Source organism: Heterocephalus glaber, unplaced genomic scaffold, assembly GCF_053883595.1.
Source record: "Heterocephalus glaber isolate CG9 unplaced genomic scaffold, H.glaber_assembly_v1.0 deba00001442, whole genome shotgun sequence".
NCBI classification, from domain to species: domain Eukaryota; kingdom Metazoa; phylum Chordata; class Mammalia; order Rodentia; family Bathyergidae; genus Heterocephalus; species Heterocephalus glaber.
Genome location: NW_028258296.1, coordinates 30,854,533 through 30,880,331, shown reverse-complemented (window position 1 = coordinate 30,880,331; position 25,799 = coordinate 30,854,533).

Sequence of the window (25,799 nt, the reverse complement as noted above, 5' to 3'; positions counted from 1 at the left end):
ACCAGCAGTGGAGTGGGGTTACATTTTCCCCACAGCCCAGCCAGCATTTGTTGTTCTTTGATTGCTTGATAGCAGCCATTCTTTCTGGAGGGAGATGGAATCGCAGTGTTGTTTTAATTTGCATCTTTGAATGACCAGTGATGTTGAATATTTTTTCATATATTTATTTGCCACTTGTACTTCTTCATCTGAGAAGTGTCTCTTCATTTCAGCTGCCCATTTTTGGATTGGGTCTTTAAATTTGGGGAAGTCTGATTTTTTTCAATTATTTGTATGCTCTAGATATTAGTTCTCTGTCTGAGGAACAACTGGCTACAACGTTTTCCAACTCAGTGGGTTGTTTCTTCACTCTGTTCATGATTTCCTTTGCTGTGCAAAAGCTTTTTAATAGAATAATATTCCAGTTGTTCATTCTTTGTATTATTTCCCATGAGATTGAGGTTTTGTTCATGTAGTCTCTGCCTATACCTATGTGCTCAAGAGTTCTGCCTATTCTCTCAGTAGCTTTAGTGTTTCTGTATTAGTATTTAGATATGTGATCCATTTTGATTTTAGTTTAGTGCATGGTAAGATAAATGAGTCTAGTTTTAGTCTTTGACATGTAGAAATCCAGTTTTTCCAGCTCCACTTATTAAAGAGGCTATCTTCCAGTGGACATGCTCAGCCCTTTTGTCAAAGATAAGGTGGCTAAGTGTGTTTAGAGTTGTTTCGTCATCTTCTAGTCTGTTCCACTGATCCTTGGGTCCACCCCACCCAGTACCATGCTGTCTTTATCACAGTGACTCTGTAGTATGATTTCAAGTCAGGGATTGTGATGCTCCCTGCTTTGCCTTTGTTGTCCAGAATTGTTTGCGCTATTCTACATCTGTTATTGTTCCAAATGAATTTTAGGATTGTTTTCTCTAGTTCTGGAAGGAATGGGGATGGTATTTTTATTGGGATTGCATTAAATCTGTGTAACAATTTTGGGAGTATGACCATTTTCACTATGCTTGTTCTTCCTACCCAAGAGCAGAGGATATCTTTCCATTTTCTGATATCCTCTTTGATCTCCTTTTACAGAATATTTAGAGTTTCAGTGTAAAGATACTTTTCATTGTTAGATTGATTCCTATGTATTTCATTTTTTCAATTCTATTGTGAAAGGTATTAGTTTTAAACTGTTATGAGAAAAGGAAAAATTATTTTTTTAAAGTATGTATTGGTGTATTTTAGGTATAAAAATACATTTACATTTATCATTGGGTGTTTGAACCAGAACATGATGCATCTTAGTTATTTTTTCTCCCATTACTTGTGCACTCTTCACCCCCTCCACCCTTCCCTATCTACACAGAGTTTGATTCCATTTTTTTTTCTCATAATTTTTTTTCTTTCCCTTCTTCCCTTTCCCCTTTCCCTTCCACCATCCCCAAATCCTTGGACCTTTTCTTATTTCAAATTATCAATTATTCATTTTAATCATTTTCATCCTTATTTACACTTTCAATTTCTCACACTACAGAAACTATTCAGTATTTACACATGTGTGTCCTATTTATTTCACTTAAGAGTATGGCCTCAATATGCATCCATTTAGCTATAAATGTCTCTAGTTTCTCATTCTTTATGGCTGAGCAGTACTCCATTTTATAAAAAAAAGCCACATCTTCTTTATCCAGTTTCCAGTCGATGGGCACTTGGGCTGTTTCCAAGCTTTAGCTATTATAAATTGTGCCACTATAAACATAGGTGCACATATATTGCTGTGATATGATTCTTTTAATTCTTTGGGGAAGATTCCCAGTAGGGGAAAAGCTGGGTCAAATGGGATCTGTAGTCCTAGTTCTTTGAGGTATCGCCATACTGATTTCCACAGTGGTTGCACCAATCTACATTCCCACTAACAATGGAGAAGGGTTCCTTTCTCTCCACACCCCCGCCAGCATTTGTTATTGGTTGATTTCTTGATAGCAGCCATTCTTTGTGGGGTGAGGTGGAATCTCAGTGTTGTTTTCATTTGCATCTCTCGAATGACCAGCGATGTTGAACATTTTTTCATATATTTACTTGCTGTTTTTACTTCTTTTTCTGAGAAATGTCTGTTCATTTCAAATACCCATTTCTGAATTGGGTCTTTGAATTTGGGAGGTCTGATTTTTTTCAGTTCTTTATATATTCTTGATAGTAGACCTTCGTCTGAGGTACAGCTGCTAAACATTTCTTCCCACATTGTAGGTTGTCTCTCAGCTCTGTTGGTGGTTTCTCTTGCAGTGCAGAAGCTTTTTAATAAAATGAGATACCAGTTGTTGATTCTTTTTGCTAGCTCCCATGCTACTGAAGATTTGTTCATAAAGTCTTTTCCTATACCAATGTCTTCAAGAGTTCTACCTAACTTATCTTCCAGCAAGTTTAGTGTTTCTGACTTAATATTTAGATCTTTAATCCACTTTGATCTTAGTTTAGTGGGCGATGATAGGTATGGGTCTAGTTTTAATTTCTGACAGGTTGAAATCCAGTTTTTCCAACACCATTTATTGAATAGACTATCTTTCCTCCAATGAGGGTGGTTGGCTCCTTTGTCAAAGATGAGATGACTGAGTATGTCTGGAGTTGTTTCTGCATCTTCTAATCTTCTAATAGATCCTCAGGTCTGTTTCTTTGCCAGTACCATGCTGTTTTTATCACAGTAGCTTTGTAGTATAGTTTCAAGTTGGGGATTGTGATGCCCGCAGCCATGTCTCTGTTGCCTAGAATTGCTTTTGCTATTCTAGGTTTCTTTTGTTTCCAGATGAATTTTTGGATTATTTTCTCTAGTTCTGTGAAGTATATTGTTGGAATTTCAATTGGCATTGCATTGAATCTATATAGTAGTTTTGGAAGTATGGACATTTTCACTATATTGGTTCTTCCTACCCAGGAACAAGGGATATCTTTCAATTTTCTTATATCCTCTTCAATCTCCTTCTTCAGAGTGTTGTAATTTTCAGTGTAGAGGTCTTTTGCTTAGGAAAAGGAAAAATTCTTAAAAAGCAAAAATAGAGTGTGGATGACTCGATGGAATTATAATATATGGTAAGGAAAAGATGATTTTGTTCATATTTCACCAATGTTTGGGTAATAATTATTAGGTCTTAGTAGTACAGATTAATAAGAATGTATTGATTTGAATTTTAGAGAATTGAAGGACTAGAAATTCAATCAGATGCCAGTTTTTTAAAATACAATTGCTATTTCAAATGCAGCTGGTTGAGTTTATACAGATTACTTCTATTTTTTATGGTTATGTATGAAAATATGTGTATTACAGTTTTATAAAGAAAATATATAGTGTAAATTTACACACACACACATATATATATACACACACATTTAAATATGTGTAAAAGGAGACTTATGGAAATTGGTTCATTTGGTTATGGAGGGCAAGAAGTCTCACGATATGCCATCTATAAGCTGGAGAACCAGGGGGAGATCAATAGTATAATCAGAGAGTCTGTAAAAATGAGAAGGACTAGGAGACCCGATGAAAACTCTGGGTCTGAGGCTGAAGGTCTGAGAGTAGGGGTGGGGAACAATGTGGAGATTGTTAATATAAGTGCCAAACTCTAAAGACTGGGAACCCAGGAGCTCTGATGTACAAAGACAGAAGACAGACACTGCAAATCAACAACAACAACAACAAAGATGAGAAAATATTGTTGTCATCACCTGTGGACATAAGACTCTGGTTTCTTCAGCCTTCCAAAGCAGACTAATACCAGCAACTCCCAGGAAGCTTCCAGGCCTTCAGTCTCAGACTAGTGCTGCTTCTGCATCCTTCATCCCTCTTGTCCTGTGGTTTCAAGCTCCTGGACTGAGCAGCTACTGGATTCCCTGGCTTTCCAGTGTACAGATACTGTGGACTCCCCTGTCTGATCTTGTAAAACGTCCTAATAAATCCCTAGTAAAATTTATACTACTGATTTTATTTCTTGATAAAGCTGTAATACATATATTTTATACATAACCATAAAAATAGAAGTAATCTTTATAAACTCAACCAGTTGCATTTGAAATAACAATTGCATTTTTAAAAATTGGTTTCTGATTGAGTTTCTAGTCCTTCAATTCCCTATAATTCAAATCAATACATTCTTATTAATCACTTTATTACTAAGACCTAATAATTATTACCCAAACATTGGTGAAATATGTATATATTTATACATATGTATATATATTTGATATATATCAAAGATATATTCTATATATATTCTTTACATATGAAAGATATATATATACACTATAGTCTATAGATTCTAGATTCTGTTCCTCTTGAAAACTAACCAATACATTTCTTTACTCAGTGTATTGCTTCAAATACGAATCTCTTCCACAAACCTCATCACAGACAAACCAGTAAAAATAAATGTTTCATCAGCTATCTAAGCATCTTTTAACACAGTCAGATTTACCTATAATCATCACAGTATGCATCAGTTAGAAGGAAGAACAAGAAATCATTTTAAATTTATGTTATAAAAACACTACTAACAAAATATTTATGCAATAAGACAAGTTCAGGCAATTCTTTGTAACTGAGTAGGAAAACTTGAGTCTTATACTTTGTGATATATAGAATAGCAATGGAATTAGTTTAGCTAGCCAACCCTAATTTACCAAAATCATATTTTCACATTCAACTTTAGTAGCAATGAACATTGTTTTCTCACCCGGTGAGAAAAACACATCATTCTATTACCAGTGGAAACCTGGAACCCAACAAAATCAAGGTCATAATTTGGCCTTGTAATCACATAATGACAAAGACATAGTTCTAGGTTTCATGTTCCCTTTAGAAGTGACAGAAGCTGGTGCCACATTTCTAAAAAGAATGCAATTGTTTGTGATTTCCTAGTAACCACTAGGGTCAATGATTACAATTATTGGTTTAAAACATATGAAATAATTATCTAATCCTGATTGGCAGTAAGGTATGGTAGAATGAGTTAAAACTGAGAATTAGAACACCTAGAAGACAATATGAACTTTATCTAAATTACTAAATATACACTTTAGCAAGTCACTTAACTTCTTTCAACCTTAGTTTCTTTATCAGTAAAAATGACTGGACTAGAACGCTCATATAAGTTCTACTTCTGAAATTCTTTTAAGACAACATCAGCATGGAACTAAGGTATGAAATAAGACATTAGAAAGACCAACTTAAGATGGATTTCTAAAGTTATCTGTGTAGTCCCTCTTTATTTTTTTTTACAATTTCCTGAAACATCAGGAATATAATGGCATCATGAAACTAAACAAAAGATAACTCAGGGGAAGAACTTACAATGGTCTTTGAAGTTTTCGGAGCTTCAAGGTTATATCTGATTGGGCACATTGAGTGGAAAGTTACCATCACTACCACAATAAAGGAAAATGGATAGACTCCAGTCACCTTGCCCCATTTCCCTCACAACAGACTATTTATGTTCACAGGTCTGAGGCTATAAGCAGCTATCTCTATCTAAAACCTTGTAAACTGGTTATTAAACTGCTATTTATCAACTCTACATCTACCCTTCCAGCTCTGGGGTTTAGGACTCTAAGCTCAGCTTTTCTCTGCTATTGGGTTTTATACAGGGTTCCAGCAATAGAGAGCACTAGACAGAGAATGGAAGGTCAGAGCAGTACTTGAGGGACTTGTTTTTCTATTTCCTTGCCCTTTCTGTTGGAAATGCCCTGTATTTCAGCAGCCATGGGAGCAGCAGCAGCAGTCTACTTCCAGGTTCTTTTGGAAGTCTCAGAATTTGTCCCACATCACTGCCTCCAAGGCAATCAAGAGCTGTGTGCACCTCTCCTCTGTGGGGTGCTCCAGGCCCCCTCATCGCTCACTCCAGCTGATCCATCTTCCTTCCTCTGTTCCCTTGGTCTGAGAGATGCTGCTTTGTGTAGTTGCTTTTCTTGTATGTTCTTTATGTTTTATATTGACCTTTTGTTTCAATGCCTGTGTAGCCACCTCCCTATATTAAATACCCACTCCTGAAATACCTACTGTGGTGTCACTTTTTAAGATTTGACTTCTGCTGAGAAGCCACATAGGATCTGAACATTATCTTCACTTGTCAGTGATTTTTCACTACAACCAGCACTCTCAATAAAGAAGGATACATGGACATCCTCACATCCAGCTCAAGAAGATTCATGAAGGGTGGTCATCAGAACTCCCTTTCCTTACCACCTACAACCTTTATTGGTATTTATTTTTCTAAACTGTTAATATGTATAATTAATCGATTGAGATTTCTTCTGGCTTCATTTTTTTAAATAGCACATGTTTGCAATACACAATGATTACATTTATCATGAGAAGTTGGCACATGTATACAACACATTTTAACTCTCTACCCCTCTCATCCCTCCCTGCTCCTTCCACCTCTTATTCGCCTTTCCATCTGAAAAAGATCTTTCTACTTCCTATTATCTATCTTTTATTTTGTGCTTTATTTATAGTTTGGGTTTCTAACATAAAAGAAACAATGTGATATTTAAGCTCATGTGTCTGATTTCTTTCACTTAATATGTAGTCTCAAGGTGCAACCATTTACTTATAAAACCTACTAAATCATCATAATACAGGTAATTATGGAAGGGAAGAAGGACTAATTTTACCAGGGAAAAAGATGAAGGCACAGGAATGTAGATACTTGTGTAAGGTTTCAGAGAAATTCATAAGAAGAATAAGAAATTTAAACTTATGTTTCTATAATCCTAGATTAGACTAGATCAAATTCCTTCAAAAGGTTATTTAAAATTTTACAAAATTCAGGAAAGTATTTTTCAGTTTTTCCTGACAATGTGGAAGCAAATTTCAGTATGTAATTTGACTCACTTAAGTTGCTTGTATGTACTGTCTAGTTAACAATAAACTTTCACAGACCTATTCTCCTTGACTTCATCTCACAACTGCTCTAGGAATTCACAATGTAGTTTCATTTGCATTTTACACACAAGAAAATTTCTACCTCAGAAGATTACAGTAACTCACTTAAGATCATTCACTTGATAGGTACATAGATCAAAACCCATATAAGAGCATTGAATATCTCTGTCTACTGCAAGTATAATACTCTCTCAATTACACAAAATTGCCTGGGTAATATTATGTATATTAATGCTGATAGCTTTAATGTGGCAACTCTTTGCAATCTTTTTTATAAAAAAGAGCATTCGTCAATAATTAATATGATTCATCAGAAGAGAATTATACTTTTGACTTAATTACTTTATAATTGATAATATTTTAATTTAGCAAAGACAGAAAGGTATCAATTGAATTCAAATTATCATAAGGGACAATAACCAAAAATGTTTCTCTATTACTGTAGGAAATCATTATTAAGCAAAATAAGTGATGAAAGCAAATCAAGTCTTACCAATTCCTTTTAGAGAATAACCTTACTTTGCCAGGACTGTATATTATTAGCATCTGAAAGAAAACCAAGGTTTTGCTCTAAGCAGCAAATTCTAAGTTAATGTGCAAAGGATAGTGTCTCATTGTAATTCACTGAATAATACAATACTTTATTGAATAAAAAGTACCATTTAGACTTTACATATTGTGCAATTATTCATCTGCAAAATGTCAGAATGCCGAAAAAGCAAAAGGACCAAGTTACAAAAGATTTCTAGTTACTTAGATAAGACCTTAAAGTGATATAATATTGTTCAGATTAATAGTTATATATTAATAGTAATGGCAAAGTCATATTGTTCCAAATTCAACAGTGAAAGCTAAATCTGGAAGCCACCTTAGTTTATATTTTCAGGAATTCAGCATGACTGTTTAAAGTAGATTCAGGTCAACAATGATATGATATTTTATTTCAAGCCATTGTGATTAAAAAAAAAACAGTATCAGAAGGAAAAATTCTTATTATTTTAAACCATGTTGATAGGTAAATAAATGAAAGTAAGAGTCAGAATTTGGTGGGAATTAATTAACATAGTACACTTTGTTGTAGTGGATCTTGTGATGCAAAGACAGTGCATAAGATTTCCAGTCCTGAATCAATCCATGGCTCTATGTAGTCCTGTTACTGGGGTTTCATGGTGCTGTGGGCTCCTTCTAGAGAATCTTTCTGGGTTCTTGCTGTCCTGAAGAAAGAATTGGATGAGACAGGCACAAAGGGTACAAGGTTTTACAGTTATTGAAGATAGAAAAAGAAGTATGTGCTGCAGAGTGAAAGTGGCCACTGTGAAAGAGAGAGCACAGCGGCCAGCAGGTTAATAGCCAATGTCTTTTGTACTTCTTCTCCCCACCCATTCTCTAGGCTGATTGTCAGAGCTAGGCCATCCTATCATAAACCTGCTTGATTTTGTACCAGATGAATTGAAGAAAATACCTCCCAGTTGGTGTCTTGGAGCTCCATGATTGGCAGGTCTTGCCCATTTGGCCAGCTGGTTGGCCACTCCTTAATCTCCTGCCTCAGCTCCTCAGCTCCCAGCTCCTCACATTTGAGTCTCTCGCAGTCCATGTTCAATGTTCCACTTCTCTATTCCCTCTCTTTTCTTGCCACAAGCCCTTTGCAGTATGCTGGTGCTCAGTCAAGAATGGGGGGCGGGGGTCCCCACCAACAGTCAGCTCAGGAAAGCCACCATGGGAAACCCACCTCATCTTCCTCTATGCATCCCTTCCTGATGTTTAAAACTCTGCTACATGGCAAGTGAGAAGCAGCTCCTCTTCTCCAAATAAGCGGCAGGGAAACACTTGCAGGGAAACTCAGGAAATCCCGCATAGGATTCTAGTAAATCCCGTGGACATGAGCGTAAGTGTTGTAAGTGTTAGGTTTCCACTTACAAGATCAAGGTAGCAGGGTACAGATGTGGGTGAGGAACAGGAGTAAAATGCTTCCCTGAGCCTCCTGGGGAAGAGAATTACACAGGATAGCACACAAAAGTCATACCTTACCAATTGCTGTTTCTGTGCCTTAGTTCAGCTTCTAGAACTCAGGGGTTAGGGGGAGCTTTGCTGACATACTGTTCCTAGGCGTCCTTTCAAATCCTGGGAGAGATCTGTTAGGGCTCAGAAAATGATACCTAAGGACTGGTGCCAGCTTGCTGAGAGGCCCTGGAATCTACTTCAGAATCTAGGTCCCTCTGACCTTCCCTTTTTTCTCCCTCTGCCAGCACTGGGAGAGGTTTTTGACAAAGCTCCTTTGTCTACCAGATTGGATCTACCAAAAAAGGAACACTATTGCCTTCAGTCTTCTTTCTGAAATTTCTTTAACCAAAGAAGACTAAATTCCTATCACAGGAAGAGAAACTAAAATCTGTCAACACAACTAGACAGACTTTTGCCACACTCAATCGTCCTTTATTTTAGTTCCATTCTATATATCAAAGAAAATGATTTAAAACCATTGTCCGCCTACTGCATTTGTTCTCCCACTTCGCTCTCCCTTATAGAGTATTTAACTATATAAACTTTTCTTTGAGTGTCACTATATAAATTTTCCTTTCAGTATCACACTGTGTTTGGCTCTGGTGTTTCTGTACATTAATAAATTTGAATGTCTTTTCTCCTATTTAATCTGCCTGTTGTCAGTTTATTACCATAAATCTTCAGAGAGTGAAGGCAAGGCTTTCTCTTTGGCTCCAAGGCTTCAAAAGCTTAGCTCTTGGTATTCTGGGCAAGTAGTCTTCTCTATGTACACTTTCTCCAAAAGTGTAACATTTTGAAAACTAAGGCAATATGTTGGCCTGACTAGAGTTAATAGGACAAGATATTAAAAAAAAAAAAAAAAGACTGGGAGATTCACAGAGAAATGGATGAATCAGTGCTAACATTTTTATTTTACTCCTGTCACATCAAACAATAGGACAAGCCTCACCTAACCCTATCCCCATACTTTCTAAGGTGAAAATGAGTCTTTCCTTCAGGTTACATCCAATGCTCAAAGAGCATGTTCTGAGAATGAGCTCGTGATGCCAATTTTGGAGGGTGCATGTGTGTGAACATTGTAGAAAATGAATAGGTAGAGAGTGGAGAGCAATTTCTGGATTGCTTAGGTTACAAGCAGAACATTTAGGTATAGCTGAACCAGCCACAACTCCAGAATGACTACTCATACAAGAGATGAAGGATTTGCTGCCCTAACAATCAGCAGCTTCATATTTACCTCCCCAGCTGGATCTCTGGGTTTGTGTTTTCCTCCCAAATGTAGATTTGTACCAGGTGAGGAACTTTAGGGTGGATATGAGCTATTTCTTCTTCTCAGGTTCAGGATGTAGAAGCTCTGTGTTTATGTCCTATCAACTGGGGTAGGGAATAAGAAAGGATTTGAAAAGGATGGCCTGGGAACTCAGGTAGGCTAGGATAACAACAGTAGTGAAAACATCTACTCTCAACACTCTTTCTCAAGTTCTCATTCTTTTCCAGGCATAGACCCAAGAATTTTGTGTGCATTGCCCTAACCCTGAAAGCACAGACTCTTCAAAGTCATATAAACAGAAAGTCAGAGCACTAGAGCTGAAACTGACTTTTTTCCAGCCAGTGTCTTTAACCTGGGGTTCTACTGCAGTGCTTGCCACTTTCCCTGGGAGAGAACCAAGACAAAACAGGGGAGTAATGTACCTGGGAAAAAAGCAGAGTTCATAAATTGGAGCAACTAACTGAAAGAGATTTTAACAGTTAAACTACTAGCAAGGTTGATGAGAAGAAATTGGGAGAAGGGACAAGGGAGTTGAATACCTAGTACAAATGGAGGGGAAAATACACAAACTTGGCAAAGGTTGGTCTGGTGTAGGCAAAGCCCTCTTTGTACACCTACAGAGGGTTCTTAGAGGCTGTCACATAAATAAGACATTATGCAACAATACCCATAATTACTCAAAATTACCAACGAAATGTTGCTTCCAGAAAGACTCAAATCAGAAAGCAATATTTCTAAGTCCTTCACAAACTGATTTGCAAATAATTGTCCTGAGATACCTTTATGAGAGGGAGTCTAAATTGTTCCCATTTGTGTTTTGTAAATGTGCAGGTTGTTAAAATTTCCATGGCTCTCTGTTCAAGCCTTTTGACTCTTAATGGCAAATTAAACTATATTAGCTGTATTATTTTTGTACCAGGCATTTTGTTTTTGTCAATGGCTAACAACTTCCTATTTAGAGAAAATTGTGTAATTTACATACCATATCATTAAGGGATAAAATAATTGATGTTTTTGTTTTCAATTTCAAAATCTTATGGAAGCCTGACACATACAAACATACACAATGTGTGTGTGCATATATATATACACATATATATATATATATATATTTCTTTATTATAGTTTTGAGGATTCTTATTTTTCCTGTAACTGGCTTTTGAAATAAATAGCTACATTTTTACTGCAATCATTCATCCAAGTCAACCACATTTTGGGGGTATATTCAGCAAGATTTTAACTATTAACACCTGGCATTTTCAAACATTAGAAAGATATCTGTATCAGATGCTGTGGGTATTTCAGGATTATTCTTTTTTTCTTTGATGGCCTCTCAGCCTAAGGCCCTCGGGCTACACATTGTGATGAAGTTCAGAGGACAGGCAGCTACAAGTACCATGTTCAGTCATGATTCACTCAGGGCATAAAGTAACATTTACTGCAGGTATTAATGGTCACAATCCACAGAAGCAAAAAATTGCTCCACTTTATCTCTTCTTAGATATAACACACACAAAAATGACTGGCAAAAGTAGGTACTTTCTAATAACAGCTTCCTGAGGTCATGGGGAGATGAAATTGTCACTATGATGTGCATACCATGGGGGTGAGACCACTCTCAAAGACACCTGTGTCCTTTCCTTAGTATTGTGATAGAAAAACTGCTAGACATTCACATCCCAATTGAAAGTTTCTTGAGAAAAATAATAATAATAAGATTTCTCTGTGACTCTGGGTAAACAGAATAAAACAATGTTATACTTTCCAGAACAATAACTATTGGGAATAATGACTTTGAACTGCAGTACATGCTGCTACCAGTCCAATTTAATTTTCTGATACTATAGTTATTTTCAGAATTAACTGGGGTATAACTGAGATGATCACCAATTGGTGTGCTTTCTCTAAATTGCTATAAGAATATTAGGAAAAAATAGTCAGGAGCCAAGGAGCATAGGCCTGGTCTCCTGAGAGACCAGGAGCAGAGAGTTTGAATCCAGTCTAAGAAACTGTGACAATAACACAAAATTCACAAAACTTCTACTTAGACCAGCCTTGTGCCAACTTTACCCAATCAGTTGGCTGGAATGAAAGGACAGCCTGACTTATTACAAAACTTCCTTGAAGCTGTAAGAATGATACCGGAGTTGTCATTTGTCTATGACACTAAAGCTGTGAGGGGAATAGAGTTGAAAGCAGTGAAACCTATATAGCAAAGTTTAGAGCTTTCTAAACTCCTGGACAAGGGGAAGCTCAGGTGGCTGTTTAAGGCAACAGACTCATCTTTCTGATATATGGATATTACACTAGGATGAAACTTAAAAAACAGAAAGAAATAGTCATATGGGTCCTCAATTGCTTGAGTAAAAAATCTTACACTAGAGAAACAAAAGGTAGATTGTAAAAAGATACAGATAGCCCAAGGTCAAGTTCTGGAGAAAAGTTCTATGTACACCCTCACCAGTTCTTTTCCAAAAGGCATATATTATTGCTTGCTTTTCTACTTTTTAATTTAAACTTACTTTTAGAACAGAAGTAGAATTCACTCAGAATTAAAAATAACATAACAACCTAAGGAGTCATTCTTTTTCTCATACACATATACACTTAAGTATATAGCATTTGTATAGGTAAAGCAATAAGGTAATATAGTAAAACTCTTAAGGTAGAAGCTACAGAAATAATTTTTATGCTAGGATCAGGGATTGAAAACAAATAACTGAATTACTGTGTATGTCATTGTGAAGGCAGGGAAGAGAGAGATCGCTTCTATGTTTTGGAAAGAGCTTGCAGAAAAAACAGCTTATTTAAGTTTTGAGGTCTCTTTCTTTATGTAGCAAACTTCTGCCTCTATAGCTACTTTTATTCCTGCTTTACAAAATCTGTGAGGATAGAGAAATGAATCTGTCACATTGCCTGTATTCTCAACAATTAGAACAATGTCAGAACTAAAATGGGCCATTGTAAAATTTTTATTGAGTTGAATGAGCAAGTAACCAAAAATTAAAATTAAATTTTTAATCAAAAAATTATCACCAGAAACAATAAAAAAAGAATTCTCAACACCCCTGAATGTTAAGTGACATCATCTATCTGGATATTCTTTATTTGTTTTGTTCTTACTGTTGTGCCTGAGAGCCTAGTGTCTGACCACTTATCATTATTTAGATTAGCCACAACAGAAGGGAAAATGGCAAAACATATTTAGGAGAACACTCACTGTAGATTACAGATTAGATCAAGAACTAGGTAGATCTCATTTCTTTTGTTCATATTGTTACTAAGTTCTAGGGTTCTGGCATTTCCTTTCAGGGGTGGTTTCTAGGTTCTTCTTGTTTAAAACAAAGAATTGGACAAAACAAGCACAAAAGGTAATGAGATTTTACATTTATTAAAGGTAGGAAAAGAAAACGACTATTCAGAATAAATTTGGGTGCAATAAAAATAGGGGGTAAAAGTATGTTTTACAGCATGAGAATGGATTACCATGAAAAAGATAATACAGTAGACCTGAGCTCAATAATGACTGTGTTTGTGTATCTTCCATTCCTCAGGCTTACATCAGTTCTAGGTTGTCATATCCAAAATTACTCAAGTTCTTGTGAGAAGTCCACCAAGCAGGGCTTTAGGAACTGTTCTGTACATATATCCTCAAATTTTGTAACTGGCAGGTCACACCTACTTTCCCAGCCAGCCTGCAACATCATAATCTCCTGCCTCATTTTCCACTTGAGGAACACAAATTCTCATAAATCTTTATGGAGTGGTGAGAGAGTGGAGATCTCCATCTTCATATAGCTACTATCTACCTACTGGAGAATATGTGCTCTCCAACTACCTCGGGGTATTGTGCCTCACTGGCTGAGCTGAAGAAGAAAAAAACCTATCAGAAGATGATGAGAAATGAGTGAGTGCCTGTTGAGCTGCCACCTGTTTAATGGAAGAAAGCTTGGTGAACATTTTTTAGGTTTGGGATGTAGAGCTCATACATGGGAAGGAGTAGAACAGATTTCTATACTTCCTGTGGAGGAGAAAGTATGGCAAAGAGGGATGTTATATAAATTATTAAAAGCACAAGATCTATAGCCCTAGCAAGATTATCCACATTATGAATCTAATTAAAAACAGGAGTCTCAATACAGGTATCCATTTAAGCTGTGGTGAATTAGGGTAACTCTACTTATTTGCACCCAGAGCAATATTGGAGCCTTGCTTTTTGAAGAGGGCCCTTAATTCTTCCAGAACTTTATAGCAGTAGCTTTCTTCCTACTCCTGTGAAAATTCTGAGCATTTCCCATGTAGGGTTTTCATAACTTGTCATTTTGTCCCTTGAAGAAGGTCTAGTTTAATGGTTCATCAGGAGCTGGAGATAAGGGTAGGACCTTGAGGAGTTGTAAGGCTGCACTTTTTGCTTCTCTACTAGCCTTTTGATTTCCCAATGAGACTTTAGACATGTTTCTTTTGAATCCCTTGCAATGAAAGACAGTGATGTGTTTGGGAAGTAGACTGGCTTGAGGAGTTGTATAATTTCCTGTTTGTGCTTCATAGATGATTGTTTATTAGTTAGCAGGCCCATTTCTTTCCAGATTGCTACATGGGCATGTATCAACAGAAAGACATATTGAATTCTATACAGATATTTAGTTTTTTTGCCTTTTAAAAGTATCAGTGCCCAAGTAAAAGCTATGTACTCTGTTTTTTGAGTGGATGTCCCTGGGGAAAGTTGGCCTTAATGACCTGTTTCAAACTGACAACTGCATAACCTACCTTTTGATGTTCTTCTTGGACAAAGCTACTTCTATCAGTAAACCACACCTCCACAGCGGCTTGGCAGGGCAGGTCACTGATGTCCTGTCTGCTTGTATAGGTCTGGAAAATCACCTGTTCACAAAATTGGCTAACTTCTGAGCCTGATATATAGATATTACACTAGGAGGACATCTCTTGCCATTTCCTACTTCATCCTAATTGCAAGATTACATGGGTGTTTCCCATGGTGCATTGGCCCACCAACTCCTTAGAGAGAAGGGTGGAGCCTTCTAACAGTTTCCTTGGAAACTCTCATGAGATCAGGGTGGAGACCTCTACCTTAGTCATTTGAGAAATAGTATACCTTAAGAGATTAGAGTGGAGCCTCTCAGGGACCTCCTTAGACCAGGGCTTCCTTAGAAACAGTAAACATTTAAGAGATCAGGATGCAACCTTTTGGGGTACCCCCCTCAGATCAAGGTGAGCCCCAAGTGGGGGCTCCCTTAGACACCTGAGAAACAATATCCCTTGCATTTTCCCCAGTAATAGAAATTTTGGTACTTTTTTAAGGTAGTAGAGATAGAAAAAAAAAAAACTTAAAAATTTCTAAGTGCAATGATGGTTCTACTTTTGCATACTCATAGCCACTTGATGGACATTTAGTTGAACAAAGGCTGTTCCTTTATTCTGTTCAATCCACCAGGGATATGTTTCTAAATTACTTGAATTTCTATTAAAAAAAAAAAGAGTATCTAGCCTAATGCAAAAGAGAAAAGGGGAGGAGGCCTATATGTCTCTTAAAAGTGGAGGTTTAGCTCATATCTATAAGAGTAAGTCTTCTTACTATCCATCAGGTCCATTGAAAACAGAAAAAAAAAAAAAATGGCAAGCCAGCATGACAGAACCATGTGACTGACCCATATGACTAACCAAATAGCCAACAAACATGGTGAATGCATGTATCTAAAACACATGTTTCTCCAAAATGTTTGACATTCATGGCAGAAAGATGGGCTGAGATAAAACAAGTCCCTGAGAGAGGAATTCACTCAGGCTACCATGCGATAAAAGGCCATCCAGGAAAAAAAAAAGTGCAGATGAGTCTTTGAGCACAAAAAGGAGAAAAGTGGGGTGTGCAGCTGTTTTAAGCAGGAGACCAAGTTACAAATCTAAAAAGAATGAGAAAGCTGAATGAATTATTGTAGAGTAAAGAAATGTGAGGAGAAAAAGGTACAATAAACTCTAGGTTGCTGTGGGGTACCACTTCTGCCTATACTCAAAGCCTGGGCATCTGAGAGCATCTGAGGACACTTAAGGACATGACTCTGCTCTCAAGGACATGTACATAACTGGCCACAGTTATCTAAGAATGATCTAACATACTTAACCATACATGCATGACATGGACAAGGTCATGCTGCAGGTGTTTAGTCTCACCATGCCTCAGTAAGAAGATAAGACACTATAACTCCTGTGAACTAGAAAACACTGTAACTTTTTAGTAGCTATTATGCTGAAGGAATAAAGACATGCAGCTCTTGAGCTCTGGAGCTGCAGCTCCAACTCTCATGATCTGGTGCTGACCTGATCTGGATGATTGACTCTGTGTGTTGTTCTTATTGGGTTTTGATTAACTCACTCTCAGAACAAAGAACCAAATGGACTAAATGGACCCCTCTCCAGATGCCTCCCGGGGAGGCTCAGCCTTTCCCATGACTGACAGTTGCACACATGGAACCTGAACAATCTGTTCTAAAATGGGGTTAATAGCAGCCGCTCTAGTAGCTCTTTTCTGACTTGTACCCACAATGAGTGATGCAAAACAGGAAAGAAAAGGGGAGATAAACTCTGGGAACACCTATAAGTCTCTTACTCCCTGGGAAAAACACAGAAGCCCTGTGCTTCCCCCTCCCCCTCCCACATGGTGGGACACACTAGGAAACTGTTCCTGGTGTTATGAGAAAGCTTCCCGAGTTCCCCAGACTAGAAGAGAGAGATGAGGAAAGAAAAATAACTTTTTAGAGTGAGAGAAACAAAAAACATATACAAAATAGCCTCCTTGGCTGGCTCTGCCAAATATGCTACCAGGTTCTGGGGTTTTGGGGTCTCCTTCCAGAGGTGGTTTCTAGGTTTTTCTTGTCTAGAACAAAGAATTGGACAAAACACATGCAAAAGGTAGTGAGGTTTTATAAAGGTAGGAAAAGAAACGTGCTCTTCAGAGTGAGTTTGGGCCAAGTGAAAATAGGAAAAAATACACTCTACTGCATGAGAGTGTACTAGTGTGAAGGAGAAAACACATTATCCTGAAGCTCAGTAGTGATTGTGTTTTTGTATCTCCCACTCCTCAGGCAGACCTCAGGTCTAGGCTGTACTAACCAAAACTTCTTCAGTTCTTGTTAGAAGTCCAGATACAGGGATTTGGGAACTGGTATGGGTCCTGGGATTTTGTAGTTGGCACATCATACTCTAATTTCCCAGCCAGCCTGCCATACTCTAATTTCCTACCTCCATATATAAATCACCTCTTGTCTCCCTTCACTTGGCTAAATACCACAGTGCTCATGTATCCAGCAGGAGATAAAATTCTACATAAGCACATTATGTATATGTGAACATCTAGAGATCCAGTTTGTGCTCAGCAGAAACATATATGCCACCATGATGAGCTATCTGCATAAATACATTTCTAAAAAACAAAATCATGACTCAAGATGACATTGAATAAGAGTACCTAAAAGAAAAAATAATTTAGAAGCAATGATGAAAATAATGTTATTGACTCATATTTGAAGAGCTTGTTTTTTTAATTAAGATGAATGAATATGCCACTAAAATATTGGGAACATAAGCCTGGTTGCCTCAGGAGTCCCAATTGCCTGGCCTCTGTCTCAATTCTCACTCCTTGTTTGCAAAGACAAGATCCTGATAACTTCTACTTTACTGTCTGTGGTTTGAAACACTTCAAAAGCTGTTGGTTTTTTGAACTTCAGTATACAATATTGACATCCACTACAATGGAATTCATCATTTTGCAGCCTCATAAATGAGTAATATTGACATAAAATCATATTTTGGACTTTGCACTTCATTTGTATCTGAGCTCATTCCCCTTCTCTCTTTTGAAAGGGATTGTTTTCAGACAATTACTGTGACAAAGCAGTAGCTCTACTGAGACAGACAAAACATAGCTTTAGAGATGAGCACTGACTGTCATTTAGCAACTCTTTACAGTGGAAGGCAGTCCTGAGAATCCTGCTTTCCTAAGTAGGAGTTGATGAGAATTTTTCTGGAGTGTTCCTGGAGCAGTCTTCACCTTCTACAAACCTAAGAAATGCAGAGGAAAATACTGGAGATGCCAGATGCCTGAATTCCTTTCTCAGGGAACAGATTTTGACCCCCAAAGATCCTGGCTATGTTCAGACAAAGAAACTAAGTGTTTTTCTGCTCTACTTTATGCATGGGGGAAATGAATCATAACTATAAAATGTGATGAGATCTATTGCCCCCACAAGTAAGCCCAGAGACAACTGAATTGTTCAAATAACATTTTCCATTTCTATCTTCAGAGGCTTAGGGTTTTAATATTAGTGATGAGCATAGCGAATATGCCATTCTCTTGTTCAAACCCACAGGGTCATTTGTTTTTCTAATCTAGATTCTATATTGGCTTAAAACTCTAGATACACCTTTACATAATTTATAAAGAAAATACATATTAAGATTCCTGTTTTCAAAGATTCCAAAGCCTCTTTCCAGTCATCATATGCACAGAAGGAGAATACACAGAATTGAGGGAGAGGAGGGCTAGTAGGAAGGCTCAGATTATGGGAGTAACATTATTGCAGTTAGGTCTAGAAATTCTTGATGATGGCCCTAAGTCTACCATGAGATAAAAGTCTAAAATTATTTAAAACAAAACTGTAAGAATTGTACATAATTATATATGTTAATATTTTAGTAAAATAAAAAATGGACAACACTATCACTTATGGTGATGATGATAGATATGGGTCCCTATGAAGCACTCAGATGGCCCAATGCTCTCAACTTGAGATAACAGATTACGTCAATTAATCTAATCAATGAGTCTTTGAAGTAGTTTCTTTTATTACCCTACTTGTTTCACATATAAAGCAAATGAGATCTCTAAAGTTTAAGTGACTTGCTTACAATCACCAAACAGACAAAAAGCAGATCTAATTTAGAGGTAGAAATGATCTTAGAGATTGTTAAATTTAGGAATCAGAAATTTTGTTCTAGCACATGCCCTACCGAGGTCGCGAGTCACCTGGAACATGCTGAATCAGCCTGCCTCTCATAAACAATCCACTGGACCCCCGCCCTGATCCTCTGTACAGCCACCTGATTCCACACTAAAAAAATGCAGAGGACACTGGACCACCAGACAACGGTACTGAGTCCCGCTGCTCCCGGCACAGAGGTAGGGGCTTCTGAGCTGCTATCCCACTGCTCCTGGACCAGAAGAAGGGGCTTCCTGGCCACCATCCCTCCTGCTGCTCCCAGCCCAGAGGAAAGGGCATTTCGGCCACCATCCCTACTGCTGCTCCCGGCCACTGTCCCGCCGCATCCAGCTCAGAGGAGGTAATCCCTGCAGGTGCTAACAGCCCCCCAACCCAGTTGAAATGAGAAAACACATAAATAAGTCTCAAAATCACACTTCCAGATCACCTACAGCAACCCCAAAGGGAAATGAGATGGAACATTCTGATACTCAACCACCTGGACCCACTGAACTGGCAACAAAAGGGGATCTGGAAAAAATGAAATCAGAAATAATTTCTCAGATAACAGGAGAAATTGTGCCCCTAGTGCAAGACATGATTAATAAATCTAGAGAGGAGCTCAGGAACATGATGGAATCCCAACATAAGAAACAAATGGAATCCATTTGGAACAGATGCCAATAGATTTCCAGGACATGAAAGTCTCCATTGAAAGCCTACACAACAGAATGAGCCAATATGAGGACAGAATTTCAGATATAGAAGAGAAGATTGCAATTAGTGACCAGGAAAAGAAAAATTGCTTCAAAATTATAAGGGAACATGAGAAATCAATCCAGCAGCTGCTAGATGATGCAAAGAAGAATAACATAAGACTGACTGGAGTCAATGAAGAAACAGTAGAGAGTGCAGATGACATAAAAAATCTCTTCACAGAAATAATGGCAGAAAACTTCCCAAGCAGGGGAAAAGAGCTTGATATACAGATAAGTGAGGCATATAGGACTCCAAATAGCCTTGATCAAAAAAATCTACACATAGGCATACAATTGTTAAGATTCCAGAAACTCAACAGAAGAACAAAGTTCTACAAGCAGTCAGAGAAAAGAAACAAATCACATACAAAGGAAAGCCCATCAGAATCACAGCAGACTTCTCAACACAAACCATCAAGGCAAGAAGAGCTTGGAGTGACATATTCCAAGCCTTAAAAGGAAACAACCTCCAACCCAGGTTGATGTACCCTGCAAAACTGTCTTTCAAAATTGATGGAGAAATAAGATACTTTCCTGACAAAGAGCACCTTAGGACCTTTGTGAACACCAAACCAGAACTCCAAAGAATTTTACACAGTATCCTACGAACAGACATTGAGGATCACAACCCCAGGAAGCAAAGCAGAATGAACCCATCTGGCATGACAAGAAATTAAATGTAAAGAGGGAGAACCCAACAAAAAGAAAAAGTCATGGCAATGACAAGTCAATAAGTTTCAGTTATAACCATCAATGTTAATGGTCTCAATTCACCAATCAAAAGAAATAGACTGGCAGAATGGGTCAAGAAGCAAAATCCAACAATATACTGCATACCAGAAACACACTTAATTCAAAAGAAAACTCATGGGCTGAAAGTTAAAGGGTGGAAAACAATACTCCATGTGACAGGAACCCGAAAAAAAGCAGGAGTAGCTATCCTCTTGGCAGATCAAGTAGAGTTCAAACTAACATTGATTAAGAGAGATGAAGAAGGACACTACATCCTTGTAAAGGGAAGAATCCAAGAGGAAGAGATGACAATCATAAATATCTATGCACCAAACACTAGTGCACCCAACTATATAAAACAAATACTAATGGACATGAAAAGTCATATATGCACTAATACAATTGTAGTGGGGGACCTCAACACCCCACTGTCACAAATAGATAGATCAACTAGACAAAAAAGAAGTAATGAAATACTAGAACTCAATCAAACTCTTGAACAAATAAACTTAACAGATGTTTACAGAGTCTTTCACCCCACAAAATCAAAATACACATTCTTCTCAGTTGCACAGGGGTCATTCTCCAATATAGACCACATACTCACACATAGAACATGTTTCAGTAAGTGCAAAGGAATTGAAGTAATCCCCTGTATATTATCAGATCATAGTGTGATGAAATTGAAGATCCATAGCAAAAGAAATAAAAAATTCCATAAACACATGGAAATTGAACAATACGCTTCTGAATAACCAATGGGTCACAGAGGAAATTAAAGAAGAAATCAGACAGTTCCTTCCATTAAATGACAATGACAATACAACGCATTGGAATCTATGGGACACAATGAAAGCTGTCTTATGAGGGAAATTCATAGCAGTGAATATGCATATTAGGAAAACAGAATGAGCCCAATTAAACAACCTGATCCTGAACCTCAAGCTTCTGGAAAAAGAAGAGCAGGACAACCCCAAAGCTCATACAAGGGAGAAAATTATAAAGATCAGAGGAGAAATCAATGCAATGGAGACTAAGAGAATGATACAAAAAAATCAATGAAGCCAAGAGTTGGTTCTTCAAAACAATCAACAAAATTGACAAACCTTTAGCCAACCTTATCAGAAAAAGGAAAAAAAAGGCCCAAATCCATGCAATTAGGAATGAAAAGGGTGAAATGACAACAGACCCAGCACAAATACAGAGGATCATCAGTACCTACTTCCAGAACCTATATGCCAATAAGATGGACAACACAGAAGAAATGGACAGATTCCTAGATACATATGAATTACCAAAGTTGAACGCAGAAGACCTAAAATTTCTGAACAACCCAATATCAACCAATGAAATTGAAAACATAATTAAAAACTTATCAACTAAGAAAAGCCCGGGCCCTGATGGCTTCACTGCTGAATTCTACAAGACATTTAGAGAGGAACTGCTGCCACTACTGTTTAAACTCTTCAGTGAAATTGAAAGGGAAGCAATACTCCCAAATTCATTCCTGGAAGCAAGCATCACCTTGATCCTCAAAGCAGAGAAAGACCCAACTGAAAAGGAGAACTATAGGCCAATCTCACTAATGAACATAGATGCAAAAATCCTTAATAAGATACTGGCAAACAGAATGCAGAAGATCATCAAGAAGATCATACACCCTGATCAAGTGGGATTCATTCCAGGGATGCAGGGATGGTTCAATATATGCACATCTATCAATGTAATACACTATATCAATAGAGCCAAGGACAAAAACCATATGATTATCTCCATAGACTCAGAAAAAGCATTTGATAAAATCCAACATGCATTTATGATAAAAACCCTACAAAAAAATTGGAATAGATGGTCTCTACCTCAAACTGATAGAAGCCATCTATGAAAAACCAACAGCCAATATCATACTAAATGGTCAAAAACTGAAATCCTTCACACTAAAATCAGGAACAAGACAAGGATGTCCACTATCACCACTCTTGTTCAATATAGTTCTGGAAACATTAGCCATGGCAATTAGACAAGAGAAAGAAATAAAAGGAATAAAGATACGAAATGAAGAAGTCAAATTGTCATTATTTGCAGATGACATGATACTCTATATGGAAAACCCCAAGAACTCCACCAAAAGTCTTCTAGACTTAATAACCAAATTCAGTCAAGTAGCTGGTTACAAGGTCAACACACAAAAATCAATAGCTTTCCTCTACACCAATGACAGACTCACTGAGAGAGAAATAGGGCAAATAATTCCCTTCACAATAGCATCCAAAAAACTGAAATACCTAGCAATCAACCTAACAAAACAAATCAAAGACCTCTTCTCTGAAAACTATGGCACTCTGAAAAGAGAGATTGAAGATGATATCAGAAAATGGACAGATATCCCTGCTCCTGGGTAGGAAGGATTAATGTAGTGAAAATGGCCACACTTCCAATACTGCTATATAGATTTAATGCAATTCCAATTGAGATCCCAGCAGCATACTTCATAGACCTTAAGAAAACAATCCAAAAATTCATTTGGAACAAGAAGAGACCCAGAATAGCAAAAGCAATTCTAGGTAATGGAGATATGGCAGGGGGTATCACAATCCCCAACCTGCAATTATACTACAAAGCTACTGTGATAAAAACAGCATGGTACTGGCAAAGAAACAGACTTGAGGACCAGTGGAACAGCTTAGAAGATGCAGAAACAACGCCAGACACACTCAGCCATCTCATCTTCGACAAAGGAGCCAAACACCCTCACTGGAGGAAAGATAGCCTCTTTAATAAATGGTGCTGGAAAAATTGGCCTTCAACTTGAGAAAGATTAAAACTAGACCTCTATCTCTCACCATGCACTAAACTAAAATTGAAATGGAGTAAGATCTAAATATTAAAAGAGAAACTCTGAACCAGTTGGAACAGAGGTTAGGTAGAACTCTTGAAGACATTGGTGTAGGAAAAGATTTTATGAACAAAACCTCACTTGCCCATGAACTAGCACACACAATCAGCAAGTGGGATCTCTTCTTATTGAAAAGCTTCTGCACAGCAAGAGAAACTACCAGTAGTGTGAAGAGACTGCCCGCAATATGGGAAAAAATCTTCACCTGCTCTTCCTCAGACAAAGGTCTACTATCTCGAGTCTACAAAGAACTTAAAAAGATCAGACCTCCCAAATTTAAAGACCCAATCTGAAAATTGGCATCTGAAATGAACAGACATTTCTCAGACAAAGAAGTAGAAATAGCAAATAAATACATGAAAAAATGTTCAGCATCACTGGTCATTTGAGAGATGCAAATGAAAACAATGCTGAGATTCCATGTCACTCCAAAATGAATGGCTGCTATCATGAATCAACCAATAACAAATGCTGGTGGGGCTGTGGGGAAAGAGGAACCCTGCTCCACTGCTGGTGGGAGTGTAGACTGGTGCAAACACTGTGGAAATCAGTATGGAGATACCTCAAAGAACTAGGACTGGAAGTCCCATTTGACCCCTCTATTCCCCTGCTGGGGCTCTTCCCCAAAGAATTAAAAGAATCATACCACAGTGATATATGTGTGCCCATGTTTATAGAAGCACAGTTTGTGATAGCTAAAACTTGGAAACAGCCCAAATCAACTGGAGACTGGATAAAGAAAATGTGGGGTTTTTTATAAAATGGAGTACTACTCAGCCATAAAAATTGAGAAATTAGAGACATTTATAGCTAAGTGGATGCACATTGAGACAATAGTCTTAAGTGAAATAAATAGGACACACATGTATAAATACGGAATAGTTCCTCTGGTGTGAGAAACTGAAAATGTAAATAACGACTAAAATGTATAATAGGTAATGTGAAATAGGAAGAAAAGGGGCAAAGGGGAAGGAAGTGGGAGGGCTAGGGGAAAGGATAGAAGGGAATGGGATTAATATGAGAAAATGGAAAAATAGAAACAAAATCTTTGTAAATAGGGAGGAATGGAGGGTTTGAAGGGAGGGCTGGGCAAGGGTGAAAAATAAGAACCAAGAGAGACTATGTAAAGGTGCAAATTTCCAATGATGAATGTCATTATATTGTATACCCAAAATGTACCAATGATTAGAATGAATAATTGATAATGCAAAATAGGAAGAAAAGGTCCAAAGGGGTAGGGGTAGTGGGAGGGGCAGGGGAAAGGAAAGAAGGGAAAGGAAAAGTGATGAGAAATGGAAAAAATGGAAATAAAATCTTTGTAAGTAGGGAAGGGTGGAGGGTGTGAATGGAGGGCTAGGAATGGGGAAAAAATAAGAACCAAGATGCATCATGTAAAGGTACAATTCCCAATGAGAAAAGTAATTGTGTTGTATACCTACAATGTACCAATAAAGAATTTAATAAAGTGCAAAAAAAAAAAGAAAGAAATTTTATTCTTTAAAAGGGAAGATCATAAATATTTCAGGTTTTATGCTAGGCATGGTGGCCATAACTATAGTGCTAGGTATTTGGGGGACTAAAGCAAGAGGATCACTTGAGCCCACAAATTTGAGATCAGTCTGTGTGAAATAGAAAGACTCACTATTAAAAAACAATAAAGCAAAATAAAAACAATCAAGTATTTCAGCCTTTGTGTTACAATTACTAAGCTCTGCTCTTGTTACAATTACTAAGCTCTGCTCTTGTATGCACCAATATTTACAACAGTGGGAATGGTCTGGGTTGGACCTATAGGCTGTAGTTTTCTCACCTTCATCTCGTCAACCTCATTCATTTTACATATGAGAAAATCCTAAAAAATATTGAGGGTATCTGTGTTACTGTTCAGTGACAGAAATAAAATGAAACTCTCACAAGGTTCAGTCCTGTAATCTTTTAATTATACAAAATTCTAGAACCTTCACCAATTAATGTGGAAAAAATGTAACATCTTATAATTAAAAAATGTAAAATTCACTTGCAATTATGATAGTCTCATCGATCTTTATACTCAATAAAGGTTAGTTTAGAACTGAAACATTTCTACCTTACCCAGTTTGCATTGTGTAATTGAAATGGTACATACAACTCTAATACAAAGAAGTACATTTTAAAGCAAATTTTCCTTAAGTCAAATCAAGGATAGGGGGCACTACTCAAATGATCACAGACAGGATGATGAAGCTTCCCAAATATTCCACCAACAGAG